Source organism: Staurois parvus, unplaced genomic scaffold (genome assembly GCF_062004578.1).
Source record: "Staurois parvus isolate SC_StPar_1 unplaced genomic scaffold, SC_StPar_1.0 ptg000288l, whole genome shotgun sequence".
In the NCBI taxonomy this organism is placed as follows: Eukaryota; Metazoa; Chordata; class Amphibia; order Anura; family Ranidae; genus Staurois; species Staurois parvus.
In genome coordinates this window covers 209,241-224,200 of record NW_028318084.1, presented here as the reverse complement: position 1 = coordinate 224,200, position 14,960 = coordinate 209,241, and the positions used below count along the sequence as shown (strand labels likewise).

The window sequence follows — 14,960 nt, the reverse complement described above, 5'->3', positions numbered from 1 at the left end:
AGGAAATTATTTGCCATGTAGAAATATCATTTCTACCAAAACCAGTGATTGATCCGGTTAGTGATGTCTGACTGCTATTATTTTGAACACAACTGTACATGATCCGGTCGGCCTGCCTGTGCCGCCCATCCGCAGTAAATGTATTGTGGGTGGGCGGGAAGCAGTTAATCCACGGAAATTTGTTTAAACATTACACTACAATTTAGATGCAAGTATGAAGGGAAGATTCAAGATAATTCTCTCAAGATTTAAAAAGGGAATTAAACTTGCAACGCAATATAGAAATTGCAGTAATTGTATTATATTTAATGACTGCAGATCTGCAGCAATCAGGGGCGGACTGACAACTCATGGGGATCATGGGGCCCCTGTGTCCTTGCCCAAACTCAAAAAAGCCTATGAAAAAGGTACCAGGGGCATCTCATATGGCCCCCTATTGACCCCGGGCCCTCGGGCAGTGCCAGAGTTTCCAAATGGTCAGTCCGCCCCTGGCAGCAATGGTATGTATTGAAAACCTAGGGTGCTTACCTGTAAATATTCTGATTACACAGAAAATATATTACTTAGATTTCCTTGGAAAAAAAAAATAAATCGATAACTCATTCCATTCAAAATACATAAAAAGGAACAAAACCAAATTATACTTAGTAAATAAAATTTATTTTCCTCCATTTTTAAGATTAACATTGAGGCCATCACAAAACCGCATTATAATACATTCATTTATCGACTATTTACAATGTACAGTTGTATATTCAATCTGGAAAATATACGTACAAAAGCTAAGAGGAACCCAGTGAGTTACTCGGATTTAGAATCTTTCATCATAGATGAAAGTAATGAAGAACTGGCCCATAGCAAAGGAAATCAAAAATGAGCACAGCAAGAAAATGATCGATAGATAAATGTGTAAGAAGCACAATTCCTCCCCTGCTACAGTATTGCACAAATAATTCACACAGAATGAAAACCACGAGTTTAAAATGTAGCTAAATACAAAGATAACACCTTTGAAAACATATCTATGAGCTCAAAACAATCTAAAATGTGGGCATGTTTTCAGAAAGTGGAAATTGCACTTAAGCAGGTTAAATAACCAGAGATGCTCCTATTGACAACATCCAGTGGTGAAGCGGTTAGCCAGCCAAGGTTAGTGTCATTTTACGTCAACCTGCTTCTAGTTATGTGTACTGTATACAAAAATTTGCATAATATGCATTTTTTTTCAAAAAAAGATGAACAATGAGCGCAATATGCAAAACCCATTTTAACCGCCAAGCAATTGTAAAGCCCAACTCCACCCAAAAAGTTTTCTTTTTTTTTTTTTCTGTAATAGAGGGTAACAGGATTAGAGCTGCTGTCAGGTTTCGATTAATAGGAACTCTCTCTAATGGGGACACAAAAAAAAAAAAAACCCATTTTAACCGCCAAGCAATTGTAAAGCCCAACTCCAGCCAAAATGTTTTCTTTTTTTTTTTTTCTGTAATAGAAGGTAACAGGGTTAGAGCTGCTGTCAGGTTTCGATTAATAGGAACTCTCTCTAATGGGGACACAAAAAAAAAACAAAACACATTTTAACCATTAGCCGCCCGGCCTATATTTTTTGCTCCCCTTGGCTGAACAGAACAGTGGGGGAGCAAAGGAAAGTTAGTTTTGGTTGTGGAGAAGGGGGCATTAACCATTAGCCGCCCAGCCTATAGCTGTTTGGCAGCCGCAAAAATGCTCTAGCTTTCTGGGGTGTACGCCATTTGGCATCCTCCCGCACATGCGCGGATGCAGAGCCGCGATCTGTCACCGACCGCGTACCTCGGACACGGCCGATGACAGATCTGAGTACCGGCCCCCATTGCCAGTACCATGTGACCTATCACAGTTTTAGTTTGGGTACAATTTTAGTTTGGATACAATGTTGTATGACCGCGCAATTGTCATTCAAAGTGTGAGAGCGCTGAAACCTGAAAACTGGCCTGGGCAGGAAGGGGTAAAATTTCCCGGTATTGAAATGGTTAAGTAGTGTGAGGAAGGTTCCATTTTTCTATTGTTGCCTATAACAATCTCTCCTTTTATTGTATGAAATATAGGCAGGAAATCTCCCCAGATTGGTCATAAAAATGAATAAAATCCTGACAGAAAACGTCATTATAAATCTATCCAAAATGTAAAAAAAAAAAAAAATCTGGAGGGTTTCTGGGCATTTTGTGTTGCATTGTCTGACAGCTGTGAATACACAAATTAGCGGACACCATGCATAGATTGTGCACATATATCTTTCAAATAAACATGCTACAAACTTGAACAGTTCAAAATGAGAAAAGCATTAAAAAAAAAAAAAAAAACACAAGCAGATGTTATTTTCTGTAAAAGTCAAAAAGATCCGCAGCTACAAAGATACAGGCAGCTACGTAATCAGCAAATAAACTACTTCTATAAAAAAATCAAACTCCAAACTCCTACACAACCTTGTCAAGTAATATGAAAAGCAGCCTAACTGACCAATAGGAAGGTTTGGGAAGTGGAGTGATTGGGGTAAAGCTCAATTTTTCCAAAGAAATGTGAGTTTTGCATGTAATATAAGCTGACCCTATCTCTGGTTCCTCGGATTTTTTTCTCAGTAAAGCAGTAATAAACCGAAAAACAAAACATTTATATATTGCAGCTTACCAGTCCTTCTAAGGTGGTGGCTGCATTAGTTTTATTTGTTTAGGCTTTTTTCCCTTTATATTCACCTGGTGATCCAAACACTTTGGAGGAAGATTTACTAAAACTGGAGCACTCAGAATCTGGTGCAGCTGAGCATGGGAGCCAATCAGCTTCTAACTTCACCTTTTTCAATTAACCACTTGCCGTCCGCCTGCTGTTTATAAACGGCAGGACGGTGGCACTCCAGGGGCGGGTTGCTGTTCATAAAACGGCACCCACATTTTCTAGCTGTGCGCGCTCCCTGGGAGCACGCAGCACCGCGATCCGGTGCCCGCTGTGTCCTCCGGACACAGTGAAACACCGATCGCGGACGGGACCTCTGTACAAGGTCCCGATCATGTGATCACTAATAGGCCAATCAGTGATCACATGTAAAGTAGTAAGCAAGATGTCACTTGTGACATCATTGCTTACTATGTGTGAAATCTGTGAGTGATCACAGAGGTCACATGGTACAAGGCTATTCACAACAGCCTTGTACCATGTGACAAGCTGTGACCAATCACAGCTCACACAGTAGTTCTCAATGACTGCAAGAATGCAGACAGAGAGAAAGAGAAAAGATTGCTTTTTCATCCTATATGGGTGTAAAAGGAATCAGTGTAAAAAAAAAAAAAAAATATTCATCACCCCCCACAAGTAGTACAGTAGTATTATTTATAATGAAATATTATTTATTTGCAAAATTTTATAAAAAAAAACAACTTTTTTTCAAAATTTTTGAACGTTTTCATTTACATAGCAAAAAAAATAAAAATCCCAGCGGAGAATAAATACCACCAACATAAAGCTTTATCTGTCTCAACAAAATGGTAAAAAATTCATATGGGTACAGTATTGCATGACCGCGCAATTGTCATTCAAAGTGTGATAGCGCTGAAAGCTGAAAATTGCCCTGGTCAGGAAGGGGGTAAAAGTGTCCGGACTGGAAGGGGGGGAAAGTGTCTGGACTGGAAGGGGGGGAAAGTGTCCGGACTGGAAGGGGGGAAAGTGTCCGGACTGGAAGTGGTTAAGCTTTGACAATAAAACTTGGAAGCTGATTGGTTTCTACGCAGAGCTGCATCAGATTTTACACTCTCCAGTTTTAGTAAATAACCCCCTCCCTGTCTTAGTCTAGGTTCCCAGCTATGTGTTTTCCGGAAACGCACAGCAGTCCATATAACATGATTTCCTATGGGACAGGTTCACATCTCTGCGCTTTCACCCGGTGCGGTTTTTTGGAAAGGATCAGGGACTTTTTTAAATGCAAAACGTTGGGTTTTTGGTTCTATAGACTTCAATGGATACGCTGCAGAAAGCATGTAGTATGTTTTTGATACGTTTTTAATTTCAATAATTTTTATTGAAGGTTTTCAAGAAAAATTTTTTAACAGAGATAAACATTTGGTTCAGTTTAGAATGTATGCATACAATACAGCTTCGTTAGACAGTTACCCCAACTTTTGGCTGGGGTCGGAGCTATAGTTGCGGCATAAACATCAGAGGTATGCTTGGGGTGGACTGAACCGTAGGGAGGTGTAGTAGGTATTGAGGGGGAAGAGTAATAGGGGGGGAAGTGGAGGGGGGAGAGGATAGGTTGTGAGAGGATGAGGGAGAGGTACCAGTCTGACGTGGATAGTTTGTGCGATTGTTGTACAGTATCAATGTTTTTGATGCGTTTTAATCTGCCTAGCAACAAGGAAAAAAAAAAGCATCAAAAATGCTGCAAAAACGCAAAGTGCACCGCAAAACGCACCAAACGCAAACTGCATAGGTGTGAACCTAGCCTTAGGGCGTTTCCACTTTGAATGAAGGATCAACGGAATCACCTTTTGGACAGCAGCATTGTCCATCGGGGAAGAAGCTAGTGTTAGATACACTAGCAGATTTCAATGGACTGAAGTTGAAGCTGAACTCCTACCAACAGTTCTTTTTTTTTTTTTTTCCTTTTAGGATAAAGGTTTTACATTAATTTATAAAATCTGATCATTGCAAGCACCCCTGTCAGTGGTAAATGATTTGTCTTCATACCGGTTCACACCAGATGCAGTCCAGTGCGTTTTTAATCTGCATCAAAATCTCATGCACAGTGTTTTCCATGTATTCCAATGGCCCTAGTTTACACCAGTACAGTGCGTTCCAGGTCAGTCAACAAAAGTAGAACATGTATTTTTTTCTGTATGGAACACAGCAAAACACAACATAAAAAGCACTGGAATGCATCAAAAATGCACTGGAACGCACACATTCTGAACTGAGATGAAGAAAATAAAAAAGAGAGGAAAGCGCACCAGAACACATCAAACATTTGCACAAAACACAAATTGTGGTTTAAACTGGTCCTTAAATGCCACTTTTGCTGGACACATTGGTCTGTTAATAGAAGTTGAAAAATAACAGATTTACTGGCTGAATTACCAGGTGAAAATAAAGGTAAAAGAGAAAACTAATGCAACAACCACATTTAAGAATCAGTAAGCTGCAAAAGGATACTTTTTTAATACCACTTTGATTATAATTTGTACACTCAGTTTGAATTGCCTGTCACAGGTTTACTTTAATTTCGCTGGTAGTCAGTGTGAGCCGCACTGTGTCCACCTCTAACACTACATATGTATGAATGACACAGAACAGAAGCGCCTATCAGCATATTTTCCTTTCTTCATATATGTTTATTTCAGACCACCCAATGCATACAGATGTCTGAAACGTCAGTTTGTGATATTTCAATACATTTAAAAAAAAAAAAAAAAAAGTAAGCAGTGTGATGCTTTGTAATCAGAGCATTGCTCCCGTCACAGTGCATAGAGCAGCCGCGGTACAACATGGTCTGCTGGGGTGAAAGAGCCCCTAAAACAGACATTTCTGGTTCCCACATAAAGGTTTGTGATTTTCCGGATATTGCACTAAGTTTATATTTTGGGATCAGCTTACATTAATAGACAGCTGGATTAGGTTCTTCTTTAAAAAAAGTTTACTAGTGTTCATGGTTTCAGTGCTGGACTTCAAAAACAATAAATGCTGATTTCATGTGGAGGGCAATGGGGGGGGGGGGGGGTAGCTGCTGTATAAATGAAGCTGATATTTGCAGACTTGATGTGAAGATAAGAGTGCAGAAGCCGTCTTTAAATTTAGAATTTGGTGCCAGTTCCCTGATTCAGCACCAAAATAGTAGATAAACAGTATAATTATGACGGGTAATTATTATTTTATACACCTCCACTTACCTTAAGGGCTCGTTCACACTTGGCTGTTTTATCAACGCTTGCCAAACGCTATAGGGGCGTTTGGCAAGCGTTGGTCCGGCGTTTGCGGAGCATTTTTAAACGCTCCGCAAACGCGGTTTAGCGGCGGTTGCCGAGCATTAAAAATGCCCCACAAACGCCTATAATGCAGTTTGAATGGTGTTACCGCTCCACAAACGCCGGGCGTTTGCGGAGCGACACCATAGACTAGAATAGGAGGCTTCAACGCCTCCTGACTCAACCAGTGGCGTCCGTTTTGCTGCGATGCAAACGCTCCCGTTAGAACAGCACCATGTGCTGTAATGTGCAGAATTGGCAGAGGCGTTTGGGAAGCGTTTTTACCGCTTCCAAAACGCCTCTGCCAATTCTGCACATTACAGCTTGGCAAACGCTCCGCAAACGCCACATGTGCGGTTTAGCGGAGGTTGCTAGGCGTTTGCCGAGCGTTAAAAACGCCCCACAAACGTTTATAATGCAGTTTGAATGGTGTTACCGCTCCGCAAACGCCCCGCAACCGCCGGGCGCTTGCGGAGCGGCACCATAGACTAGAATAAGAGGCTTCAACACCTCCTGACTCGACCAGAGGCATCCGTTTTGCCGCGACGCGAACGCTCCCGTTAGAATAGCACCATGTGCTATAATGTGCAGAAGTGGCAGAGGTGGTAAAAACGCTTCCCAAACGCCTCTCTGCCGGCTGCACACAACGCTAGTGTGAACGTAGCCTAAATCATTTTCTTAGGGGTGCCTAATGGGAATTCATCTCCTTTTACTAACCTTTATAATGTCTAAAAGTACTGTACATCAGATAGCGGCAACGTTGACATCATTTTTATTGTAATAAACTCTACTGTGCACCTTGAAGATCTGCAAAATGAGGAAGATGCGATCTGAAAACAGATTAAAGCGGAGCACCACCTAAAAGGGGAAGTTCTGCTTTAAGTAGTGGTCCCCTGCTCCCCGTAAGGAATTGCCACCTTGGAGGAGCAGTGGGTTGGGCAGGCTTGAGCGGGTACCTGATTTTAACAGGTACCTACCTGTTCCCCCTTCCGCTACGATCGCCTAGGTGATCGGAAGCGGAAGTTGCTCCCCCCCACCCACTGTAGTCTTCTGGGGCTTGTGACCGGTCCCAGAAGACTAGGGGACCATTCACAAAGCACAGGGGTACTTGCGCATGTGCAGTGGGCACCCGGCTGTGAAACCACAAGCTGTCACAGCCGGGTGCCCACATTTAAGATGCCGATGCCAGGGAGCGAAGACGGCCAGTGAAATGGGCTTCCCACTTCTGCTGCAAGCGCCTAGGTCAGGGGTAGGCAACCTGCGGCTCTCCAGCTGTTGTGGAACTACATTTCCCATGAGGCATTGCAAAGATTACAAAACTGACAGTTACAGCAATGACTTGCAGAGGCATGATGGAACTTATAGTCCTGCAACAGCTGGAGAGCCGCAGTTGGCCTACCCCTGGCCTAGGTGATCGGAAGTGGAAGTTGCCCCCCGCCCACCCTCACTGTAGTCTTCTGGGGCTTGTGACAGGTCCCAGAAGACTAGGGGACCATTCACAAAGCACAGGGCTACTTGCGCATGTGCAGTGGGCACCCGCCTGTGAAACCACAAGCTGTCACTGCCGGGTGCCCACACTGAAGATGCCGGTGCCAGGGAGAGAAGACGGCCAGTGAAATGGGCTGCGGCGAGTACATTGCTGGATTGTGGAACGTGATTTTTTTTTTTTAGAAGCCAGCAGCTAGTTTTTGTAGGTGCTGACTTTTTTTTTTTTTTTTATCTTGACAGAATCTCTGCTTTAAGCAAACAAAAGTAGGATGTGCTAAGAAATGCGAGAAGATGGGGCTTGCCCCAGCTCTTGGTTGAGTTAGGGGTTACAGATTAAAGTGAATCCTAACAGTAAAGGATATTATGTTATAGGAATCATTTAGAAGTGTTAACTGTGCCTCAGCAGTACTCTCAAAATGAACCCTTTGTCCTGATTTCCCCTGAAAAATAACAGTGCACTTCCTAGTACGTGAGGGTGGCTAGGGACTCCTGTGCCTAAAGCCTTACAGCTGTACTGTATATCTGCAATCTGAGATCTAAGGCGCTGCTGCCTTCAACTACTAGCCTCACCAGATCTGAGTGAAAGTTGGTGATGCCACTACTGCGCAGCTCATGGCGGTTGAGAGCTCTGACATGAGAAAGCAAAACCTTACCATTACGTAGATCAGTGGTTCTCAACCTGTGGGTCGCTACCCCTTTGGGGGTCGAACGACCCTTTCACAGGGGTCCCCTAAGACCATCAGAAAACACATATTTCCAATGTGTAAAGAGCAGCTACTGTGTAGAAAGCAGCTACTGTGTTGAAAGCAGCAGTATTGGAGGTAAAACGACACTTCATGAATTATAATTACTGGGTAAATAATTTTATGGCTGGGGGTCACCACAACATGAGGAACTGTATTAAAGGGTCGCGGCACTAGGAAGGTTGAGAACCACTGACGTAGATGGTCACCTCCACAAAGAGACGCAGTGCAGAACTAGGCATTTTAGATCCGTAGAGGAAAGCATAAGTCACAGGGAGACCACAGGCAATATCAGTGACTAGTGATTTGCCCTCTGCTTGATTTTTTAGGCATAACTTCCAGAGTTTAGTTCCTCTTTAAGACCTGCATATAAAGCATGTGTCTCGGTGTAGGGTGCCCAAATCAATAAGAGGTTTTGACAAGAATAAACAGTATATGCACCCAGTTTAGGGTGCCTCTGATTCGGCATAAAATAGACATTAATAAGTTAGCAATGGTAACATGGTTACTTTAAAGCATCTGGCCAATTTTTCATGCAAGTGCTTATTTGTTATGCAAGTCATGTTTAAATAAACAATTTTTCATACATAATAAATTATTTTGTCCATTTTCAAACGGTTATTGTACCAACGTACGGAACACTCCTTTTATAAGAAGAAAGATGATAAAACAAATTAGTGACAAATGGTCACTATGTAGCATCAGCTCAACTCAAGGCAGTTAATGGTAAGAGTTTTTGATTGTTAGGCCTATTAGATTTGACTTTCATTTCATTCCACCAGTTGTAAGAATTCAATGCTGAAAAATCTAGAGGAAGCAGTGTCTTCAAAGCAGCATTAGGAGGAAGGTCTCAGCCAAGACTGCAAGTAAAAAAAAAAAAAAAGTTAGATTTGTTTGCAACATAAATTTATCAACCAAGTATATATTCATCATTTCCCAACCACAGTCTTGATTTAACCTCCCTGGCGGTATTCCCGAGTGTAGCTCGGGGTAAAATTTCTATACCAAAAGAGGTAACCCCCAGCTACACTCAGGCTTACCATGCGGCGTTGCTCTGGGGGTCCCTGCAGCACTTACCTTGTCCTTCGCTACCGTGATGCGTCCCCTGCCATCTCCTCTGGCCGATGCCGGCATCCGGCTTCTGTGTTCCGGTCCCTGTGACGTCAGGATGTACGGGCGCCGGAACCGGCGGCAAAATTGAAATTTTAAAAAAATTTCATTTTTGCTGTTTCAATCCATTTCACATACATTTTGTCCGGTGCCCTGCCTGCACTTTGAATGTTCTTTCTGCCTGGAAACTTAGAAAAGTCCATGGCATCCAAAAAGCATCCCTTTACGTCAAAAGCGGTTTTAGACCAGCGATACTAAATCAGAACTACTTGCAGAATTGAGTGATAATGATTCGTGGGGGAAATGCTTCATCAGACACTGAAAACGACTTTGCGACTTTGCTCAGCGATGTGCGAATTTGCCTCTGTATTTCAAATTATATTATTGAATTAAATGTATTATTATTATATTATTTTTTATGATTATTTATTAAATTATAATTTATGATTATGGCCGGGGACGCTGCAGGGGACACATCGCGGGAACGAAGGACAAGGTAAGTGCTGCAGGGACTCCCTGAGCAACGCCGCATGGTAAGCCCGAGTGTAGCTCGGGGTCACCACTTTTGGTACTGAAATTTTACCCCGAGCTACATTCGGGAATACCGCCAGGGAGGTTAACCACAAACAAGAAAAATTTAATATTTTAGAGTCAAATACAAATGTTATAGTTTGCAAGAATGGCCTGTTTGAGGACTGTAAACGTGTAAAATCCTTTTATAACCCTTTACTATTGTATGAGAAATAACATTTCTATACATTCTTTATGTGACAGGTTAAGTGAAACCCATAGTTATATCAACTGGAACACAAGAATCTCTGCATTCAGCTACCTCCGTTTCAAGATTTTTATTCTAGAGGTGGGTGCACATAGCTTTTTCATTCCCTGACCATGGTTTCTTCCACTACTGGTTCCACAAAAACATGGTAATGTTAAAATGCAGAGCTTGTTACATACGACTTTATAATCACGACTGTGTAGGCATTGTGTAGACCAGAATTCTCCAAAATGCGGCCCTGGGTCCGGATGTGGCCCTTTGCTTGCCTTTATCTGGCCCTTGAAGAATTATTCCTGCCATTGACACCAACACTGAGGCCTTATATCTTCAAATGACACCTATGATGGTGTATAATTCCTTCTGACAACAAAAATGGAGCACTACTCCTCCCAACAACACCAACTATTTCTCCCCCTAATACCAAAGATCAGGCATTGTTTACTTCCACTGGGCACAGTGCGGCCCCTCTAAAGTCTGAAGGAGAGTAAACCAGCCCTTTATTTAAAAAGTTTGGAGACCCCTGGTGTAGACGATCATACCTGCATATCTTTTAGTTCATAGGGCTATTGTTTTATTCATTTAATGTGTTTAGTTTTTTATTTGGTTTGGATAGATCTTTACTTAAAGCAGAACTATAGGCAAAATGTTTTCTTTCATTTTGGATAGAACAAAAAAGGGTTATAACCCCTCTGATTTGTTTTCACCATCTGTGTCCCATTGTGGAGATTTCCCTTTACTTCCTGTTCAATAGCCAAACAGAAAGTGAGAGGAAATCCTTGGGGACCCCCAAGTCACCAGAACGAGTCTCCCTACTGGAAAATATTCACTCTATTACTTTTCTGGGGACAACCCAAAATGTATGATTTTCTTTTACTTTCACTGAAAACGGAAAACAGAACAAATAGAGAGAGGAGTCTCCTTAACCACTTCCTGTCCGGACACTTTTACCCCCTTCCTGTCCAGGGCAATTTTAAGCTTTCAGCGCTATCACACTTTGAATGACAATTGCGCGGTCGTGCAACACTGTACCCATATGAATTTTTTACCATTTTTTTGAGACAGATAAAGCTTTATTTTGGTGGTATTTATTTACTATGTAAATGAAAAAGTCCAAAAAGTTTGAAAAAAAGTGTTTTTTTTGATAAAATTTTGCAAATAAATAATATTTCATCATAAATATTGGCCAAAATGTATTCCGTTATTTTTTTAGTAAAAAAAAAAAAAAAATCCAAATTTAGTTTATAACCAAAAATTATAATTTTTAAACATTTTTTTTTACATTTTTATTTTACATACTGTCACCCTAGTAGTACAGTGTCACCATGGTGACACTGTACTACTTGTAGGGGGCGATGAAGATTTTTTTTTTTTTTTTTTTTTTTTTACACTGATTGCTTTTACACCCATATAGGATGTAAAAGCAATCATTTCTCTTTCTCTCTGTCTGCATTCTTGCAATCATTGAGAACTACTGAGTGAGCTGTGATTGGTCACAGCTTGTCACATGGTACAAGGCTTTTGTGAATAGCCTTGTACCATGTGACCTCTGTGATCATTCACAGATTTCACACGTAGTAAGCAATGATGTCACAATTGACATCTTGCTTACTACTTTGCATGTGATCACTGACTGGCCAATCAGTGATCAGGACCTCGTACAAAGGTCCCGTCCGATGATCGGTGTTTCACTGTGTCCGGAGGACACAGCGGGCACCGGATCGTGGTGCTGCACGCTCCCAGGGAGCGCGCACAGCTAGAAATGGCGGGTGCCGTTTATGAACAGCAACCCGCCCCTGGAGTGCCACCGTCCTGCCGTTTATAAACAGCAGGCGGACGGCAAGAGGTTAATGTGGGCACAGACAGCAATAAAAACTGACACACATTCTAATCCCTCTCCACTCTATCCAAAACTGAAAAAAGTTTTTGCCTCTAGTTCTACTTTAGGCACCATTTTAGGTTCATTATAGTTTCAATATATACGGGACGAATTCTAAAATAAAATGCATATTTTTTTGCATAGAAACAACTTATTTTAAAACGAACACAGGTCAAAATAATAAAAAAATAGAAAACCTTTCCGTTTTGCCTTCTTTTCTCTAGATTGTATAGAAATATTTTTTGTAATACAATATTGCCAAAATAAATCCTTTGCTTGTCCCTAGAGATAATGTATGTATTACTTCATTGACCTAAATTAAAACAAAGTTATCAGTGAATAAACAGGCCCATAACAAAAATGTAAAAATTGCTCTGGTCCATTGGGGCATAAAAGGTACAAGAACTGTCAGGGTCTAACGGTGATGACTGTGATGAGTAGTTTCTGATCTGCTAAATCATCTCCAAAGAAAGAAAGACAATTGTGTCTCTATAAACTATCTTTTCAGGTTTTTCACACGAAGGTATCTGTTTATAAATATTTTCACACAATGTGCACCTAATTTCCAACAATCCCATATGTTACAATTAAGTCCAATTAGGAAAATATTTAGAACCTAGGGGAAAGATGTGTGAAAAAAATGTTCTAAATACTGTAGAGCCCTTGGTTTAACTTGCTTTGTATGAAATGTTGGCATCTTGCATTCTTTTTTTTTTATTGTCATATCCCCACAAAGGGTTGACTGCTTCAGAGCGAATTTTTGTATGTATGTTATTTAGGTGTGACTGATGGGCTTTGATAGCCAGACTTGTTTCAAAATGGACGTCTTCCCTAAATTTACACCTAAAAGATTCTACGGAGTACTGATCTCCATTTTACATTGTTGTAATCCCTCAACCATCGCTTTCAGGGATTATCTTTTTGATCTTTATATAGAAAATCATAAAATGAAAGCATATTTTGATTACTAAAATAAAAAAGTAAATATGATGGCCTACATAAAACTTCTCTCTTTACAAACCATTTGATTGAAGGAAGAAACTGAAACTGGATTAGGAAAAATAATATACCGTATTTTTTGCTCCATAAGTCAGTGCTTCTTATGGAGCGAATATAAAGCGGCCGGTCCGGTATTTCTGCCGCCACCATGTCAGAATATCGGACCGGCCGCCCAGCTCTTCTCTCCTGCAGGACCTTACCTGTTCCTCGCTCCAGCGCTGCAGTCTTCCCGCGGCGGCTTCTGTGACAGCCGGGTGCCCACTGCGCATGCGCGAGAAGTGCTGCGCTTTGTGAATGGTCCGGTGTCTTCTGGGACACATGACAGGTCCCAGAAGGCTCTGGGCCATTCACAAAGCGCAGCGCTTCTCACACATGCGCAGTGGGCACCCAGCTGTCACAGAAGCCGGCGCGGGAAGAAGGAAGGACAACTCCGTGGAAGTGGGAGCGGGTACCTGTCAAATTCAGATACCCATTCCCCCTCCCTCCCCAAAGGTCCGCAGTCTCTGGTCATCCCCTGCACTGTGTCCGCAGTCCATTGGTTCAGAATATTTTTTTTCTTGTTTTTCTTCTTTAAAACCTAGGTGCGTCTTATGATCAGGTGCGTCTTATGGAGCGAAAAATATGGTAATTGTTATTTTCATATAATAATTAAAAATGAAAATAAAAACAAATGATATGTTCTTTTTAAAATATTATCATCCAGATCTACATATTTCCCCTTGGGATCACTGCATATACACTGCTCAGAAAAATTATAGGAACACTTTTTATCAGAGTATAGCATCAAGTCAATTAAAACTCCTGGGATATTGATCCGGTAAGCTAAGTAGCAGAGGGGGTTGTTAGTAAGTGTCAGCTGCTTTGGTGTTAATGAAATTAACGGAGGAGATTCCAGGAGACAGGCAGTTACTCGAGGAGAGCTGGACAGGGCTGTAGAAGGTCCTTAACCCATCAGCAGGACCAGTATCTTCTCCTTTGTACTAGGAGGAACAGGATGAGCACTGTTAGAGCCCTACAAAATGACCTCCAGCAGGCCACTGGTGTGAATGTCTCTGACCAAACAATCAGAAACAGACTCCATGAGGGCCCGATGTCCTCTAGTGGGCCCTGTGCTCACTGCCTGGCACCATAGAGCTCGAATGGCATTTGCCATTGAACATCAGGATTGACAGGTCCACCACTGGCGCCCTGTGCTTTTCACAGATGAGAGCAGGTTTACCCTGAGCACATGTGACAGATGTGAAAGGGTCTGAAGAAGCCGTGGAGAACGTTCTGCTGCCTGTAACATCATTCAGCATGACCGTTTTGGTGGTGGGCCAGTGATGGTCTGGGGAGGCATACCCATGGAAGGACGCACAGACCTCTACAGGCTAGACCAGGGGTGGGCAAACTTTTTGACTTGAGGGCCGCAATGGGTTCATATATTGGACCCGGGGGCCGGACCAAGAGTAGATGAATGATGTGTATGTGTCATCCATAGTAAGTATAGTAATATTCCCCCATAGTAAGCATAGTAATTAATCCCCCATAGTAATTAATCCCCCATATAGTAATTCATCCCCCATAGTAATTCATCCCCCATATAGTAATTCATCCCCCATAGTAATTCGTCCCCCATATAGTAATTCGTCCCCCATATAGTAATTCGTCCCCCATAGTAATTCATCCCCCCTATAGTAATTCGTCCCCCATAGTAATTCATCCCCCATATAGTAATTCATCCCCCATAGTAATTCATCCCCCACATAGTAATTCATCCCCCACATAGTAATTCATCCCCCATATTAATTCATCCCCCATATTAATTCATCCCCCATATTAATTCATCCCCCATATAGTAATTCATCCCCCATATAGTAAGTCCCCCATATAGTAATTCATTCCCCATATAGTAAGTCCCCCATATAGTAATTCATTCCCCATATAGTAAGTCCTCCATATAGTAATTAATTCCCCATATAGTAAGTCCCCCATATAGTAATTAA

At 41.8% G+C, this 14,960-nt stretch overlaps 1 protein-coding gene across 1 annotated transcript in view; it reads right to left on the bottom strand.

The window, feature by feature from the left end:
• Nucleotides 1-638: 638 nt before the first annotated feature.
• The window catches only part of GOLGA4 (golgin A4), a 172,510-nt gene continuing 158,188 nt past the window's right edge, over nt 639-14,960 (bottom strand). The window contains exon 23 of the mRNA XM_089682387.1: nt 639-9,072. The gene's annotated coding sequence lies outside the window, so the exon portion shown is untranslated. The remainder of the gene's footprint in view (nt 9,073-14,960) is intronic.